An 18771-nucleotide genomic window follows, 5' to 3' on the forward strand; every position below is an offset into this window, starting at 1 on the left:
TCATCTCCTCTGTCACTGTGTCTTGCACAAGGCAAATATTTCAAGGGTGAAAGAATGTGTGGAGAGAGATCTTCAGTTGGTGCAGGTTGTTGTGAACCCAGCTGAGATGTTGCACAAGCTGAATGTCTGCCTTTTATTTCATTCACCTCTCAGTTTTGTGCAACGTAGAGGCATGCACACCCTATCTGAGACTATCACCAGTTAACTGGGCCAGTTAGTTGCATTTCTCTGTTACAGTGGAATATGGTGTATATACAACAATACTACTGCTGTTCCCACCTCTCGTGATGTAAGTGCAGGTAGCATTTTGCAATGGTTTTTTGCAGGAAGGGCAAAGTTTAAATGCATAATGTGGTGTTTTAAAAATACTTTCACAGGGAAGTTGTTTCAAGTGAACTTGCTGGAAATGCACGAGCTGTTTTTATTGCATTTAGTGCATTTTTAATGCACAAGTTATTTACACCATGCATTCCAGGCTATGGACAGAAATGATTACAACACTAAATAGGAGGTGATGCTCGTATCTGTTTTATATGACTTATTAATTTTGGGAAACATCCTCTCAAATAAAATGATTTTACTGTAGTATGAAGCGCAATGATATCCTCTGAGATGGTCATCTATCAGAAAGCTATCACAATGATTTACTGACTATTATTTTTGTAATTATTTTACTCTGTTTAGATGAGAATTGGTATATTTCCTCTCTCTGGCCTGTGTGCTTACTGCAGGTTGATGGTAACTGATTGGCAGGTTTAGGTGCTTTCGGGACAGACTTATAGGAAGGCGGGTAGATGGAGAGTACATGACTATCTCATCTCCTTTAGAAGGAAGCTTAGGTTTGCAACTCTTTCTCCTCATCATGATTGTTCTAGCCCTGATTTGTACTTGAGATGCAGAAAAGACAAGTTGAGCTTGTGTCTGCTTTCTCCTCATCCATTTCTGCCCTTTGAGTTTACCAGCAGGCATGAGGATCTCCTCTACCAGTCTCAGGTCATCTTTCCCTCCACTGCTGGAGCTGATGTACCTCCATTGGCAACCACTGACTTCCTCTTCATCGTTGCTGATATTTAGGGTAGAGACAGGTGGATTATGTTGAGATTAACTATTGGCTCAGCTTAATGGTAACTTCACACTACAGTCCATGTATTCTATGGCCTTTAAGCAGCTTCAAGCAAAAAAAAGTTTTTATTTTTGGATTTTGCCTATCTAGAAATAATGTTAGCTATGTGTTGGAAGGAATTCTTCATAAGAAAGATTGGCTGAATGCATGCATGCTTCTTTCTTACTTAAAATAAAGATGTTGCCTTGAAAACAATTTATTTGGAAATTCTTTCCCAGCTTATTTGAGAATGTAGCATGGTAGTATTTGGTTATTAGAAAGCACACTTAACTAAGAGACAAGGCAAGCTTCCAACTGTGCACACGCAAAGCATTTGAATTTGAATTTCAATTAATTCACGTACAACGAGAAATAAAAATGTCATGTTTGGAGGGAGGATTATTGTTGTTATATGCAGTTTTGCTGGAAGACTCGCAGAATAAATGATTGGCTTGTACTACAGCGTGGTATTAGAATAAGAAGTGATTACATTATTAGCTGACAAGTCACGAGTGGTCTGTATGCTTTAGTTTGCTCCCACGTAAAACTGCTTTGAAGATTATGGGCCTGTCAGTTATGTCTCTCATCCTTCTTAACATCATATTCAGGTAGCTGTTACATCTCTTGCCCTGTAACAATGTATTGAGTTATCAGTTATAAATATTTGTTCAGCCTAAGGAGACCAGGCAGGCATAAGCAGAAAAAGGTCAGATCATGAGAGGGAATATCCCGTGGCCTGAATTCTCGAGTAAATTAGTGTTTTACTTTAAATCATAAAGGAATTAGGGTTGGAGCTGTATTGATTACTCTTTGTCTGTGTGCTTTTGATTGCTAGTCAGCCAGGCTCCACTTTGATTTTTGGACTGGCAGAGAGAATGATGCTGGTAAGCCCAAGTACAGGAGAATAAGTGGCCCCTAAAGGACTCTGCTTCCGCTAAGTGTGAGCAGAAGCAGATGGACATTCCTGCATGCCTTGCTTCCACAGTGTGAAAACACTAGTTCACAGGACAATGTATAGAATGGGCAAGGAATTCTCTCATTAAACTGTTGGTGTTCTATCTTCGTTGTATATCGAGGGGCAGATTTTATGCTACAGTTTGGGGAGCAGCACAAGAGAAACTGCAATGTGTCTGTGTATGTGGTTGGATGAGATGACTTCCGTCTGTGATTTAAGCAGCCTATACGTGATTGAATGAGGGCAAGGTGGTTTGTTTTCTTCCCATTCATACATGTTCTTGGCTTTTACTAGGACAGTCTCAAGGAGTTTTCATAGAATACTGTGACCTGACCTAGTGTACTGTCTTGTTACACCGAGGCATCTGACACCTCAATGCATAAGGAAACAAAAGAGATGGGTAAAAAAAGGGAGAATTCTGTCAAACTTGAATGACAAGGGGAGGAGATGTTAATGACTTTGGGAGGATTTCCATCCTCCTGCTTGGGGGCTGAAGTTCCTAGACAAAAGAGATGAAGTGCAGGTATTAAAGGAGACGTGAATCTGCAGCTGAGCCCTTTATAAGATGTCAATGAATTGAAGAGCAACACTTGATTTCTCTAAAAATGGGAAAGAATAGCAGCTTCAAAATAGTGGAATATAAGAGTTGCTATTTTCAGATCAGTTAATCGATATATCAAGTATGTGTTTCAGTCTTTGCATCTAGCTTATACTAATTTGATTAATTTGCCTACGTGCAGTGGTGCTGTCCAGTGTTATGACTGGCTTTCCCATTGATTATGCCAGAAAATAGTATATATGGGAACTGCCTTAGGATTTTCTCCTGCTTACTGTTTCAGCACACAGAGAACATGATTTAGTTTTTGTTTTTACCTCCATTTTTAAAAGCCTATTTGATGCTTTTGTTTTCACCACTGACCAGTGTAATTTAAAAACTCCCAGGTTCCAAGCTGTTAAAAGTTTGAGACTTTTTTTTCTCTCAAGGAGCTGGTAAAAACAACATCTTGTATTGACACGATAATATTAGCGAAAAATACGCTGATATATATGCTTAAACCATTAAACACTTAAACATTAAACCACTAAAACTCCTTCATTCCTTTGGGTGAAATGATATCTGCATTTTGAGTACTCTGCCAAGGATACTGCTTTACCAATCTGTTTGCTCCTCTTTGGACCAAAAACATTTGTAACATTTGCATTTAGCTGGGAGAATATTCATTTTTTATTATTATTATTTTTTACCCTGGAGGAAGAATACGAGAAGTTTATTCTGGACATCTCCTGTGGAGGAAACTTGGTGTATCCTTTCTAGGTTCATCCTTGAAATGTCCTTGTAAGAGAAGTGGGTGTTCTCAAATAAATACATTGATAGCGCTGATAGCTTAAAACTTAATAAAGATTTAGTGATTTTTAATTGAGCTAAATGCATTGTCCTACACACAAGATGTTATTTCAACTTCCAAAAACAAGGGCAATAAATAATGATAGTGATGCATAATGACACATTAGGAAATTTATGGTGCTACCCACTCTTTGTTAGGTGCATACCACACAGTCTCAAATGACAATCAGACTCCCCGAAGACCTTCCAGTATAAAAATAGTTATGAGCAATCTACTAACAGGATGCCATCCTCTAAAAATTCCTGGAAAATCAGCTGTTGGTGACTTATAGGTGTGTTTATGTTTTAGGAATGTGTTCTTGTCAGCTTTTGGAGCTAAGGCATGTAAGGTTTTGCTACAAGAAAAGAACAGGAATGAAATGAGCAGAAAACTGAGATATACATTACTGGCCATAATAAAGCCTGTCCAAAGTAGTCATTCAATATATCTGTACTTCTCATCAAGCTTTGCGTTTGGTAGCCAACAAAAGCTAAGCGGACTCTTTAGTCATGTGATTTTTCAAACCTTTTAGTTAGTTTGGCAAGTTGAGGAATATGAAAGAAATCTCTAAAAGAAAAGCTGGTTTAAAACCATTACTGTAAGACTTAAATGTGCCACCACATGCTTTTCACTTAATAGAGAAACTGTCTACAGATGAGGGTTTCTGTCTCAGACGTATATGGGTCAAATCATGCTACAGTGGTGGGGAGGATCCAAGGTAAGAAGCATTTAGGGATTCTTGCCATTCTCATAGGAAAGGAAAGGAAAGCTATTTTTTTTCTAACTCACTGGAGTTGTGTTTATGTCACTGCTGGACTTTGTATACAGTGTGATATTAAACACATGGTATTTGGAGTATGATTTAAAATCATTCATTGACTTTGGTAAATATATATATATATATATAATTACATGGAAAAGAGGATTTCTAATAATGTAATATTGGACCTAGATGTACAGTCAATAAGGTGCAAAGAGGACATGCTTTCAAAAATAGCAGCACTGAAAATATTGGGTGAGGATTAAAATAGGTCTTCCTTCCTGATCTTATGTTATGTTACTTGAATATGTTCACAGCCTTTTGAGGCAAGGAACTGTGATTCCAGTGAATACTGAGCAGTCTCTGGTTAGTGTCTTACCTATTTTTTTCCTCCCCAAACCTGCTGATCTTAGTAATGAAAAGAGAGAAAGGAGAAGAATGTTCGGATATTATGAAAAGACTTGCATGATTGCTGGGTCCCACTTGTGCTAAGGCACAGAATTGAGTTGGCCCCTGACCCTGGGAGTTTGAAGGATGTTTCAGCCTTCTTGAGGTCGATGTCCTTTTCTGAGCCTGTGCTGTGCAATCTGAAATGATTCCTGACTTCAGCAGTTTGTTTCTTTCTCTTGCTAGGGTTTTCCTTCTCTTTGAGTCCCTATGCAAAGCTGATCCTTAGTCTGGCTGGTACGTGTGGGCCATCCTTGTGGAGCTGTGCTCAGACCCTGTGCTTGAGGGACATGGAGATCATTGATGGACTGACTGTAACCTGAAAACCTCCATGTCTACCTCAACCACAGCCATGGAGTAGAAAGATTACACAAGCCTGAGACATCCTTTAAAAGGGTTTGGGCATGGTATGGGGAGAGGAGGGTGGGAATGGCTTCTGTGATTCATATAAGGGTCTGCTGCTCAGCTCTCTGCTTAATAAGGCTGAAGGTTTGCATGCATGAGGTTTTTGATAAACGGTTTCAGAACTAACTAAACTTCAGTTTCAACCCCCCCTGCTATGTGCAGGGTCACCAACCACCAGACCAGGCTGCCCAGAGCCACATCCAGCCTGGCCTTGAATGCCTCCAGGGATGGGGCATCCGCAGCCTCCTTGGGCAACCTGTTCCAGTGCATGTACATGCTCTGCTTTTACATTGTAAAATGTCTTAGAATCTTTACAGTGTTGTATGAACCTTCAGTTGAGGAAGGGGATGTAAAAGTGGATGTTTTAATATCAGCATTCGTAGGAACAGTTGAGCTATCTTTAAAAAACAAAGAAACAAAACATTCCAGAATTCGCCATACATAAATGAACAGACTGTTCATCTCTGCTACCATTCTCCACTCTTCAGAATTGCCCTGTGACTTTGTTCCTGTGTCCTTGATGGTTCTGTTGTTCTTTGTTGTTTTGTTTTTTCTTTTTTTTTTCTTTTTGTTTTGTTTTACTGGCAGTTGTTCCTTATTTCTTGTGCCAGAAAGTTGAGAAGAATGATCTTCTGCGGCACCGTAATGCTTGTCAGTTCTTTCCAGTCTCAACTTTTAATGAACAGTTTAACTCTTAGCTTCTCTGTTTCTCCCTCTGCTGTTTTGCTGTTGCTCTAGAGCTTTCCCTGTGTGAGCAAGGGAGTGCCTGATAGAAAGACAGCTTTTCTGTCCTGCCTAAATAATTCCCCTTGCACTTATCCAGCCCCCTCTTTCTCATTCTTTCTCTTCCTTCCTAAAAAGGCTAGAAAGAAATGCCACATCCCTAGGCCCCTTCATACTTGTTTGTGTATCTGTATTACAACAGCAGTGTTTAGCACTTGCATAATCTCACTCCTCTGCATAATCGCTGTAATCATTTATGCATCTGTTTTATAACAGGGGAGGGTCATATTCAAAGATGGAGCACAGTTCTGACTCTCCTGTGAGCTTGGCTAGCACTCAGCATCACTCTGCAGTCCAGATCATGAGCTGTATTTGATGTGTTGAAATGCAAAGCCAAAGTCTTGCGGATTTGAGAACTACTTTGTGTTCCTTTGATTTCTGAGGAGTTGCTCAGCTTTAGGAAGGGACAACAGTAAAAGGGCAGCACAGTTGGGTGCAGGCTCCTCCTGCCTCTAAACACTTTACGAAAAGTGAACTGGTAGAGGTTACACTTCCTAAGGGGGTGGCAAGCAGAGGCCCAGTGCCAAAATTACTTTCCTGAGCCCAAAGGTCACAGGGTGACTCAAGAGCCTGGGAGCTCCTGAACGTCCTCTGCTTATCTCTCCAGATTCCACTGCACTGCAGATATACCAGTGATGCTGAAAGGCCTTCTTTCCTAATCTGAGGATTAACAAGCTGCTGGTAGAGGGAGCGTTTCCTGCCAGGTTTCTATATTCAGTAGTCGTTTAGATGCTGGCTGTAGCAAGCAGAGATCCTACAGAGATGGTGTGAGCAGTGTCTGTGTTAAGGAGGTCAGAGAGCTGCATCATCTGCAGTCGGGGCAGCACTGAGCCTGGTGTGCAGCACCACAGCAGCACGAGGGGACATGCTGTGATCTCAGGGTGGAGCTCTTTTCCTCCTTCATCCCTCTTTTCCTTGTCTCAATCCTGACCTAGTTTATTAGTGTTAATTTTATTAGTGCATCTGCTTCGTTTTTGTGATTATTAAATGCTTTTGGGGCTTCATAATTTGGTTATTTCAGCGCATTTTCAATATAATTGAAGCTCGAATTAACGTAGCCTGAAAACATACTTTATTCTAACTTGATAAATCTTGCAGAGCTAACCAGTTTATGTTAATATTTCTTTCTTTTTTTTTTTTTTTTTTCAACCTTGCTCTTATGTAATTTGGTTAGCAGTGAAATCTTTTTATTTTTTTCCCAGTGACTGAAGCTGGCATTTCTGTCTGCTCGATCTCTTTATATTTTAATGTTTAAGACATTTAATGTTCAGGGCTTAGTATGACATATCTCATCTTTTGGATAGGAGGGTGACAATCCAGTTGGGCATCCACTGATTGTCTCGCTCTGTTAATTTGCATCATTGCCTGCTGCTGTGCCAGTTTCTCTTATGGTACCTTTTCATGTCTGTGCTTTCATACTGTTTCTGGTTAGGATTGTCTCAGGTACTGTGCTACTTTCCTCATTCCCTTTCTGTGTCGTCTCTTTAGGTATTTCATTTCCTGCTGCATTTTTTTCCTTTATAATTCATTGCTGTTATGAAGTAGAATTGCTTTCCTGTGGTATGGGAGAAAGGTTTCCTGTGCCAAAAAGGAGAAGCGAGGGCTGGGAGTCTTGTCAGAAGTGACTTCGGGTCCTCCTGGATTAAAAGGCCTAAAGTTTTTTCAGGTTCACCATGAGGCAACTCAGGAGTTCTTTGTCTCTAGAGTGGAAGCTTGCTAAAATGTAGTCCTAGAAATGTAATGGCACACTTTTCCTCAGCCTGTTCTTACTGTTCCTACATCTATAGTAATGGTTTTGTAGTTGTACCAATCTTGTAATAGGTATGTGGCATACATCTTCATAGACAGTTTGAGTCACATGTTAGTGTATTGCTGACAGGAGGGATTTAAATTGCAGCTCAGCTGAAGGCCAGCATGGGTGGACAGTGACAGGACAAGGGGGAATGGTTTTAAACTGAGACAGGAGAGGCTTAGGTTGGATATTAGAAGGCAGTTTTTCACACAGAGGTTGGTGATGCACTGGAACAGGTTGCCCAAGGAGGCTGTGGATGCCCCATCCCTGGAGGCATTCGAGGCCAGGCTGGATGTGGCTCTGGGCAGCCTGATCTGCTGGTTGGCATCCCTGTCCATGATGGGGGGGGGGTTGAAACTAGGTGATATTTGAGGTCATTTTCAACCCACGCCATTCTATTACTCCATTCTATGCTTTTGATATCCTGTAGACCTACTTCCACCTGGAAACTGGGAAAACCTGACATCTGATTGGACAAGGAGTGGAACAGACAGAAAGAGTGAAGGTGCATGCTGTAGCACCCCAGAGAGTTTCCATTACTACTTTTGATGCAGTGCTGTGTACTAGCATGGGGTACAAAGCGCTAGCATCCAGTCTTATGCACTGTGGGATTTGTCTTTTTCATTTTCTATGTAATCAAAAGGTGCAGAATTGATTCTATTTGTTCTCTTATCTCAGGGTTAACTCAAGCACTAGAGGAGTAACAGTGTGTTATGGTGCAAAAAGGACTTGAAAAACTGCTGGATTTTATATTATTATTATTATTATTATTATTATTATTATTATTATTATTATTATTATTATTTTGTAATTAAAAATGGAATTGGAAATAGGAACACTTTTTCTGTTGTACTGATACTTCTCCATTTTCTGATCAATATCAGGTTACGAGAAATAAGCAGCTAAGGGATGTCCATAGCTCAGGGGATCAGTAAGTGGCTTTAGAGCCTTTCACCTTCAGATTGCCAGTTGGCATCTAGCCCAGGCAGGCAATGACCAGAAATCACTGGATTTGCATTTCCAGGCTGAGTCTGTTGCCAGTCATCTGTGAGCAATTGGCAGTAACCAAAACCCTTGGTGTTTTCTTTAGGGAAACCAAAACCTAATTAAGGCCTTTCTTATTTTAAAGAAGTTTAAAGAAGTGTTTGGCACACAATATTTCAGGTATTTGTACTTAGTTGTACCTACGATGCCAGAAAGGGAAAACATTATTTTTTTATCACATGAAAAAAGGAAGTAATTGATATAGTGTTTTCTACAGAGTGTTCTTGTGGCTTCTTTTTTAAGTGGCAGAGATTCTTTAGTTGACGAAGATGCTAGGTTTCATATAGTGAAAGGGAGCCCTCTGTACATGTTAGCAAGTAGATAGTGGTGGTACTTCACAAAGATTACACTTGTGATCTTACATTTTCAATAACATTTTTAAGATAATGGGAGCAAATCACTCAAGACAACTGGGGGCAGGATCAAACCATGCTGCACAGATCAGGATTCTAAAGGTGGGAAGATCTTTTCACCTTGAAAGGATTGAGCATTCCAGTTCTTGTGGAGACTACCAGACTAATTCCGTTATACAAGTTTAACATCCCAGATAGTCTGTAAGCTGCTGCATTGTTATTTGAACTTCTGCTTTGATCCAGTGTGAAAGACGGACAGAAAGGTTCAGCCTGGAATCTAGATTTGTAAAGATCAGAAACTGTGCTGGTTGTGCTGGCCAAGCAGATTTTAAGACTTTACTGTTTGGAATTTTCCTCTGCAGGTGGAGGGGGGAGGGAAAATCTGTCCTAATGATGCCCCTGAAATACAGAATAAAAATAGCTGCAAGATGAGGACAAGGAACTGTGGATTCTTCTTCATAATGTTAATAATAATGCTGTAGTGAAGTATAATTTCATTTCTGCCATTTAAAAGCCTATTAAGGTGCTATCATGGTAAATAGGTTATTAACATGGACAATGAATGTCACTAGTATCATTGAAAATTCTTTTAATTCCCTTAGTATCTCTTAAATGCTCATCATAATGTCCTGATCCTAAGTTTTCCATCAAGGGAATCTTATATACTTTCAGAAAATAAGTGAAACTTCATTTTCTTCTCCTTGCAACTATTTCCCAAGAATAGTACATTAATAAACATGTTACTGCAGAATGCAGAGATTTGTCCACCAAATGATTTATTTCACTTTGCTACTTTTGGAATAAAATCAGTTTTCTTTATGAACAGTTAAACTGCTGTCAAAATGGCATCCAGAAATTCTTGTTCTTAATTAAGCTGGCAGTCATGTTTCTAATATAAAGGCATCAGATAAAATCTTGAATGTACCTATTAGATTTACGTGCACGCATATCAGAAGTAATTCTACCTAAGTTTGTGGAGTTTAACCATCAATTAAAGCAGGTCCAAAACAACAGACTGAAATGAAAAAAAATAAAATAAATAAATAAATAAAATTAAGTGGTTTGAATTTTTAGTCTTGTTTTTAAGATATTTTAGAATCGTTTCTACCTTTCTATGCCAGAAAAGTCAGTGCAAAGCTATAGGAATAAGCAAAGTTGTGTTTGTATGATCTTTTCAGATCTTAAAATGCTCTGAATACAAGCCACAATAATTTGCTCATTGTGGCTATGTTCTAGCAGTGTTGTAGCTGTTTAACAGGACACATCAGTGGCGTAGGACAACTGCAGAATGACAGAACAGAGCAGAAGGTAGTGCTGCAGAAGTGAAATTTGATTTATACTATCCTGACCTTTTTTGAAATGCACCATCTTTAAAGGACACAAAGAGTTCTCATCTAAGTGACGGGTATCTTCAATATCCTGTGTCCCTTTTCAGCTTGCTCAATCTTTTTTTAACATATATAGCAAGAGCGAAAAGCCTTACCCACAAAACTGCACAAAATCATAGTACTGTTGTGGGTAAAGCATCAGAAGGTCAAGGATTTTCTGTTGACTTGTTAAGTGATTATGTCCAGGTCATTTAGGATGAGTTCTTGCGAGGTGTTTGAGTGTTGTGATACTCTATGCCTAATGAACTTGGTCTCCTGGAGCTGTAGAAGTCAGTTTAGTTATGTAAAGGGAGGGCAGTTTGGGTTGTAGGTGTTCTTCAATAGCTTGAGTATGATGGAGCACCAAACAGATAAATGATTCTTTTTGGACTGTCCAATAGCACACAGGCACATAGAATGGGCCTGACTGTCTATGTGGAGTATGTTGTATTTCTTTTGACTCAGTCATCTGAAGTCTGGGATTAAGAATACTTCTTTCTTCTTGTGTGTTTAGGCTGTAACCTCCTTGAAGTTGCTGATGGAGTGCTCAGGAAGTAAGAGCTGTAGTCTCATGTAGGACATCTCTTTGAACTGCACTGTCACAGTAGTAAAGACAGTAAATACTGCCTGTGGTATCTGGATTTTCTTCAACTGCTTTTGTCAAGACATACGTATTTACTTTGTATGATCTTATGGAGCAGATGGGAAGGTAATGTCTGGGCTCACATGAGAGTCATTTTGCATTTTCTTGAGAGCTACCACAAGTAACGGAGTTGCATTGTTACCTGCGTATGCTTAAGGTCCTTTGTCTTGGGAAAATATCTCAACGACAGGTCTTTGCAATAAGCTGCCTTTTCAGACACTCTATTGAAGTGATGACTGTGACATGATCTGACTTAGTTTTGCCACTCTGTGTATTGCTCTTTGCTCCCCTTTCCATTAGCCAAACATGCAGTTTAGCCAGCTATAATGCTTTCAAAAACTCAGCTCAGCACTCTGTATTTGGCTCTGTATTTGAAAACCCCAAAGCTGTGAATTTGATAATAAATTTCACTGCTCTTCCACGTTTTTTCAATCTGTGTCAAATATTCCTGAATTTGCTCACTCCTGCAACATGACAGTAATGGTGAAGGCAAATAATTCTTACTTTTCTTTTGAATTTTTAGTATTTGAAGGAAATTTGCCAAGTGAAGCTTAGTGCCTGGCTCCAGCCTCGCTCACACTGGAAGGGATGTTAGTTCTGGTCAAAGACATGGCAACCAATGCTCAGCGTTCTAAAAAAAGATGCTTAAAAATACAGATTGTGGGTTTGGTTTTCTGTGGTTCTACTTCTAAGCCATATTTTTACACAGCCACAAGAGTAAAACATTACTTTTTAAACCTGTGAAATCTGTACGCTCATGTCAGAATCTGGGGGAAAAACCAAACAGGTCTGCTAAATATGGAAAGGCAAGCCAGCAACACAGAAAGACATTTTCTTCTTGAGTAAAGATTTGAAACAGTTTAGTCCTTGTGCTGCTGTAGTGTTCCTGGATCCTTTTGCTTCTCAGAAGCAAAGCTGAGTTCCCCGTGAAAATAAGAGGCAAAAGAACAAAGCCCAGCCCATATATGTGCAGCTGCGTGTGTGTTCTGCAAGCTGTGTGTTATGATGAGTCCCGCATTTGAAGTTGTCACTCAGGGCTATGACTGTAACAAAGAGGACAAGGACTGTGTTGCCGAGAGGACTAAGCAGGCCCTTTATGGCTTCGTGGTTAAAAGGATAAGGCAGCAGCTCTAGATGGATGGTTTGTGCGATTATGTGATGAATTTCTTGCACGCTGGGGGCTCTCTCATTTGGAATGACTGGTGTCTTCTTCTCAGAAGATTATTTCGCTTTTTTTATTCTTCCCGTTCTGTCTCCATCTCCACAGAAACAAACGAACTGAGATTGCCTGGGTTGAATTTACCTGTTTTGGGGTTTTCTTTTTTTCCTTTATTGGAGAGATCCAAAACAACAAAATATAAAAAGGGATTGTCTTACCTCCCTAGTGACATAGGTTTATTTAGCTGCTGAGCAGAGGAGATTGAAATTGTCTTCTTTATTTCTCAGAGACAGGATGCAGAGGAGCTACTGTTTGAGTCTTGCTGTGCTAGATTAGATTATGCCCAGGTAATAAGTGACTGACACTGCTCTCTTCACTCTGATTTTTGTAATTCCTCTGAACAGTTCTGGTCTCTCTGCATTCCAGAACTCCAGAGTGTAATAACCATATAAGGTTGTATGTGCAATTTTCAGTTTACCAGATGGCGTACTTGTAAAGGGTTGCCTCAAGCAAAAGAAGTTATCTTCCGACTGGCAAAGGAATACTCTGATACCCACATACAGTATTATGTTTTGTAACTAGGTTCATTAAATTTGGAAAGGGAAAACTTCGAGTTCTAATGACCATACTTAATTTTTAAAAAGCTTGTATTAATAGAACAAATAGAATATGCGTGTTTATATATATGCCATCTGTCAAGAAAAACACCAAAAGACTGATAACAAACTGTTGTTCCACAACTTTTTCCTGAATGTAAATCACAGAATGATGCAACCCTGTTTTTCCAGCCAGTCTTGACTTAACTAGATTAACTTCTTGAAGAATGGAAAATGAGAAGAAAAGAGTGCTAGAAGAATTAGCACTTCAGGGTCTCCTTTCATTCATCAAAGAGATGTGTTTTCAAGCTTAGTGTAGTCTCACTTGGGCTGCCATCAGCAAAATCATTACATTAAGAGTTTCCCAAAGTTAGTAGAGAATTAATGGAGACATGCTCTGAAACTCCAAAGACAATCATGAAGATGTCAAAGATCTCCTTTGATCTTCTGTTTGTTTTCCTTAATTCCTCTGATAAAGGCACAGATTCTTCACAATGACCAGAACAAGGCATGGTTTTCTGAAGCAACATCCTGCCAGCAAGAGTTCTTGCCAGAGTAAACCCCTTTAAGGAATACAGCAAAAAATGTTGCTCTGACACCAAAGAATGAAGTTGAGTTTCTAGATAGAATTAAACTTGTGTTATTATTTCACCTATTTGAATTTCCTTTTCCTATTCCTTCGTTTTTATGTTTACCTAGCCAACATAGGGTTTTCTCCCTATTTAGTCTGTACGATTTTGATCTGAGTCAAAGCCGCAATTCCATACTTTAAGGAAAGAAAAGTCTGTCACAGTGTGCAAGCATGCTTAGGGGATGCTTCTTTGTTTCAGTCCAAGTTGTGATGGTTTTAAGAGCTGGTAAGCATACTTTAAGCCAAATTGTTGAAGGCATTTTGGGATGGAAGTATGTAATGCTACTTCTGTGGGAAAAAAAGCTCCACTGGTGTGCGGTAACCAGGGACCTCTTTCTCAAGCTTTGTGCTGGAAGAAGACAGCTTCTATTTTTGAATATTTCATGCTTGTCACAGCCAGTGTCAAATTCTGTCTTTCTTCTTTGTATCCACCTCGCATTTTCTGTGTTGACTATATCTACGTATTATGAAGACAGAAGTTACATTCCAGGTTTTGAGTTTCAAAAATATGTGAAAAATTTGACTGAAGAACCATCACAAATCTGTCTAGGGCCATATTTTGATTTTCTATCATTGCTGGCTCAGTCTTCTTATACAGTGAGCACTCTACTAAATCCTAGCTGATGAAATTAGATATTACAGATATCAGGAATATTACAGGTTAGGTTTATTTAGGAAGAAATAAATATGGCCATCCAGATCCATGTAAATAATTTTTTTCTTAGGGAAACACAACAGTTTGATTTGTCTGAAATGCACATAAAGTTTTTGTGAGAAATAATTAGATAGCTCCAGGAGGAACAGAAAAAATAACTTGGAGTACCTGTTTATTGTCCATAGAGTGATGCATAACATGCAAACTGTGAGGCAGCAACAATCTCACATCATCCTGGGTTGTATTAGTAGTGTGGTCAACAGGCTGAGGGAGGTGACCCTTCTCCCCTGCTCAGCTCGGACAAGATGCATGCGGAGGGCTGTGTATGTTTATGGTTATGCTTAATTACAAAACAGTTTTCCTCTTGATTCTGCTTTGGATGGTTTTCTTTGGGCAGTTTGCTTCACATATCATAGATGGATCTGCTGTACTAATTCTCAACCATTGCCCAAAGTTTGCAGATCTGGTATTTATTCTTTACTATTTTTCCTCCCCCTCACCTTTACTGCCTGTTACATAATTCTTGTTCAGGCTAGATTTAGTACTTACTTTCCAATAATGAATCACTACATGAAGTGGGACAATATTATTTGTTACTTGGCATTTTAATGTCCTTTTAAGTTCAAAAATAAAACGGCACAAGGAAAATCAGCCTATAACAGCTAGCTACTGGCTCTACTCTTTGTGCAGAAACATAGTTCTGTAGATTAAGGCCACGAGGCTAAATGTATATTTAAAGAATGTATCCTCTTGTATTTTTTCCTACTAAAAAAAGGCTTTGAATTCTCAACAAAGGATTTTATTTTTCATGTTACTCTCTTTCACAGTCTCTGTTCGGTACTGCTTTAAGTTTCAGATTATCTAAAGAGCTGGTCATCTTTGAAATCTGACCTGAATGACCTTTTTCTGCAGAATCCACTAATACTAACCAGTCAGAAAAAAGAGATGACCCAAAACTTTGACACAACCAGTGTACAGAATTAGCATTGTGTGGCTGTTTTATATGATGCTGGAATAGTAAAATCATTTTTTGAGTCCTAGTGAAATGGCATTTGTCAGTTTTTCAAGCAAATATTTGTTAAAACGCTTGTAATAAGTGGGGTGCGTTGTAGTTCCAGGAAGAAATGAAAAATACCCTGAGTCTTTCAGAAGGATTTCATTTACCCTCTTAGCAATTGTTTATATTGAAAGCTTGTGGTGTATGTTCTCATTAAGTATTGAATTGTGTTCATACTGTTTACCTAAAATCGCATTGTTGGATGACTCACTCATATGAGTGACCACTGGTTCATTATACTTTTCCCCTATTGCATTTGTTGTTGCATTTATTACATGGAAAATGCTTCAAAAACAGCAAACTTTAATAAATGAGTTAATAATAAAACCAAAGGTACTGGACTTTATACTTGGCAGGGAGGACATGCTAGTTTTAAGCTCTGTGCTCATTCACTGCCAAGAACAGAACATAGATGCTTTCTGTTTCACTGTTAAGAGCATATTTAATTAAGACAAAATGCATAATTATACTTTTCAGTGTAACATAGTTCCTTTCCAGATGAATCAGAATTTAATGTGATGGTCTCCTTAGGTGTTTGCTGAATATTCTATTCTCCTCCTGTGTTACTTATTCATGCGCTTTCAGAAGCTTAATTGCATGCAGTGACACATTCAGAGATGATGCAAGCACATTGTACCACAATCAGAAGTTTTGCTCGTGGATATTCCATATTAAATATTAAAAGGGAAAACGTGATGATTACTTACCTTAGTTGCTTTTTTTCTCCAGAAGTATATTTTTTATCAGAACAAGGCAGTGTATGAAACGTCAGTGTATCTCTTATAGGCTGGGAAAAAAAAACCTTAAAATGTGTGATTCTTGGGATCCACAAAAGACTATTTGCCAGCACAGTCCTGTCTTGCCTAATAGTTGCACTTTCCCTTTCGGCCAGAGGCTCTCTGGGACAACAAAGGTACTGTGTAGCAGGAGAGTGTGTGAGCTGATGCTCATCAATGCGTAGCCCTTTGTTCTCCTTTCCCACGACATCTGGTCTAAACAGTGAGATCAGAGGCAGAAACTGACAACCTTGTTTTACAGAATCACAGAATTATAGAGATTGAAAGGGACCTCAAGAGATCATCAAGTCCAACCCACTGCTAAAGCAGGTTCTCTAGGGTAGGGTGCATATGTGAGTCTTGAATATCTCCCTAGAAGGACGCTCCAGAATCTCTCTGGGCACCCTGTTCCAGTGCTCTGTCACTCTCTCAGGGAATAAATTCTTCCATATGTCCGGAGTGAACGTCCTGTGTTCCCATTGGTGTCCATTGCCCCTTGTTCTATTGCTGCACAGCACTGAAAAGAGACTGCATCCATCAACATAACTCCTGCATATTTAGATATCTGTAAACAGCAGTGAGATTCCCCTCTTAGCCTTCTCTTCTCCACACTGAAGAGTCCTAGGTCTCTCCTCAGCCTATCCTCATAAAGGAGGTGCCCCAGTCCCCTTATTCTTGTGGCTCTCCAGTTGGACTTTCTTTGGAAATTCCCTCTTTTTCTTGAACTGGGAGACCCAGAACTGTAGACATGGCCTCATGAGGGCAGACACTACCTCCCCTGGTCACAGTTTTTGGTGCACAACAGGAGACCTTTGGTCTGCTTGATGACAGGAGAAGCCTGTTGGCTAATGATCAGCCTGTTGTTCACCAGGGCACACAGGTCCTTCTCTACTAAGCTGCTTTCCAGCAGATCTGCCCCTAACCTGCACTGATGCATGCACCTATCCCTCACACAAGTGCACAACCCACCTCTCTTGCGCACTCGTTGAACCTCAGCACGTGCATTTCTCACCAAAACAAGGGCTCGTCCGGGATTTGAACCCGGGACCTCTCGCACCCTAAGCGAGAATCATACCCCTAGACCAACGAGCCAACTTATAACAACTCCATGGAATCATTCTCTCCAACTCCCGACTCACAAACCACACCACAAAACCCAAATTACATGTCTCACATCCATGGGCAGACGCTACTTCAACTCCAACAACCTTGGCACTCTGCTACACGGAAAAATGCTCCTCTGACACCACACCCTGATACCTTACCTCAGCACTCAGCACTGCAGAAATTCATACGCTTAACCATCCCAGACCACTTGCAAGAAGATTCATATCACTCCTCTCAATGACGCCTTCAGGGGCCATGTTTAATTTCTTCTCACTAAAATGCGCCTTTCTGCACTTCACGTGCCATCAAGGAAAACAACATCGCACAAACCTGTGACAGCTGTCTCCATACATCAAGATGGACAATTTAGCATAATTCTTCTTTTCTCTTAGCCCATTACAAATCATGGAAATCAAGATCAGCATGGACAGATGCCCACAGAGATGTCCAGAAGCCTGTAACACCTCCCTGAGTAGAAGGGACTCCACTTTCTCACCAAAACAAGGGCTCGTCCGGGATTTGAACCCGGGACCTCTCGCACCCTAAGCGAGAATCATACCCCTAGACCAACGAGCCAACTTACAACAACACCACTATGGAATCATTCTGTCCAACTCCCGACTCACAAACCACACCACAAAACCCAAACTACATGTCTCATAACTGTGCACAGGCGTTTCTTCAACTCCAACGCCTTGGCCAACAGGAAAGCTGGGGAGGGACTTTTTATGACGGCATGTAGAGACAGGATGAACAGAAGTGGCTTTAAACTGGAAAACGGTAGACTTTGACTAGATATTAGGAAGAAATTCTTTTCTGTGAGGGTGGTGACACACTGGAACAGGTTGTCCACAGAGGTTATGAATGCCCCCTTCCTGGAAGCATTCCAGGCCAGGCTGGATGGAGCAACCTGGTCCAGAGAGAGGTGTTCCTTTGTACAGCATGGGGTTGGAACTGCGTGATCTTGAAGGTTCCTTCCAACTCAAATCTTTCTGTGATTCTACGAATGTCTTTATTATCAAGCCTGCTGTGATCTGAGACAGCAAATATTCAGAATCTGTTGAAGATCTGGGGTTTTGCCAGTGTGTATTTTACTCCTGCAAGTTTAGCTTATTGAGATCTTTGTTCTATTTGCACATATTTTGTTTTTACAGCCCCTTTTCAGACAGAGATCACATAAAGAGTAATAGACATTCATACATGCTTCTTTCATTTCCAACAGAAAAAAAGAATGGAATAACGTACGTATTATGTCATTTGTGCAGTGATAATCTTGGGTGGTAAAGGGAAAAAAGAGTTAATGAACAACTAACTGTTGCAGTGAGGTACTGGCAGCCAACTGTATTGGACATTATTGGATGCACATCACTAGAACCATCTAGCTCTTGCTTCTCTTTGATAATATTGATTATTGAAAGTTCAGAGGGCCATACTTTTTGATTCCTGGTGCTGGCCCCATAAAGATTGGATTCTTCTTTTAGAGGAGCCAGATACTAAAACTTCCTTTAAAAGCAATTTGAACAAGAGGTGTTTATATTTTTTGAAATCTCTTGTAATTCTTTTTGAAAAGCATACTTCTAATCTATATGCACGTTTGTGGGAATAATATACAATGGAGTGATCGAGAAAGATTTGTGTATTTGAAAACTGTAGCAGCCTTGGTAGCCGCCATGCTGCATCATCAAAAAGAAAGAAGTAGACAATCCATCCCTAATTTCAGTGTTGTACCTGATTTACAAAGAGCCACTCAAAAT

General features: G+C 39.8%; 1 protein-coding gene and 2 non-coding genes across 7 annotated transcripts in view; 1 reads left to right on the top strand and 2 right to left on the bottom strand.

Moving 5' to 3' along the window:
• Positions 1-18771, top strand: part of FARS2 (phenylalanyl-tRNA synthetase 2, mitochondrial) — a 210384-nt gene that overhangs the window by 85609 nt on the left and 106004 nt on the right. The gene's annotated exons all lie outside the window — the stretch shown is intronic.
• Positions 16931-17002, bottom strand: TRNAP-AGG. Its single transcript has one exon. It is a non-coding gene; the product is annotated as a tRNA-Pro (tRNA).
• Positions 17522-17593, bottom strand: TRNAP-AGG. Its single transcript has one exon. It is a non-coding gene; the product is annotated as a tRNA-Pro (tRNA).

Source organism: Coturnix japonica, chromosome 2 (assembly GCF_001577835.2).
Source record: "Coturnix japonica isolate 7356 chromosome 2, Coturnix japonica 2.1, whole genome shotgun sequence".
Taxonomy (NCBI): Eukaryota; Metazoa; Chordata; class Aves; order Galliformes; family Phasianidae; genus Coturnix; species Coturnix japonica.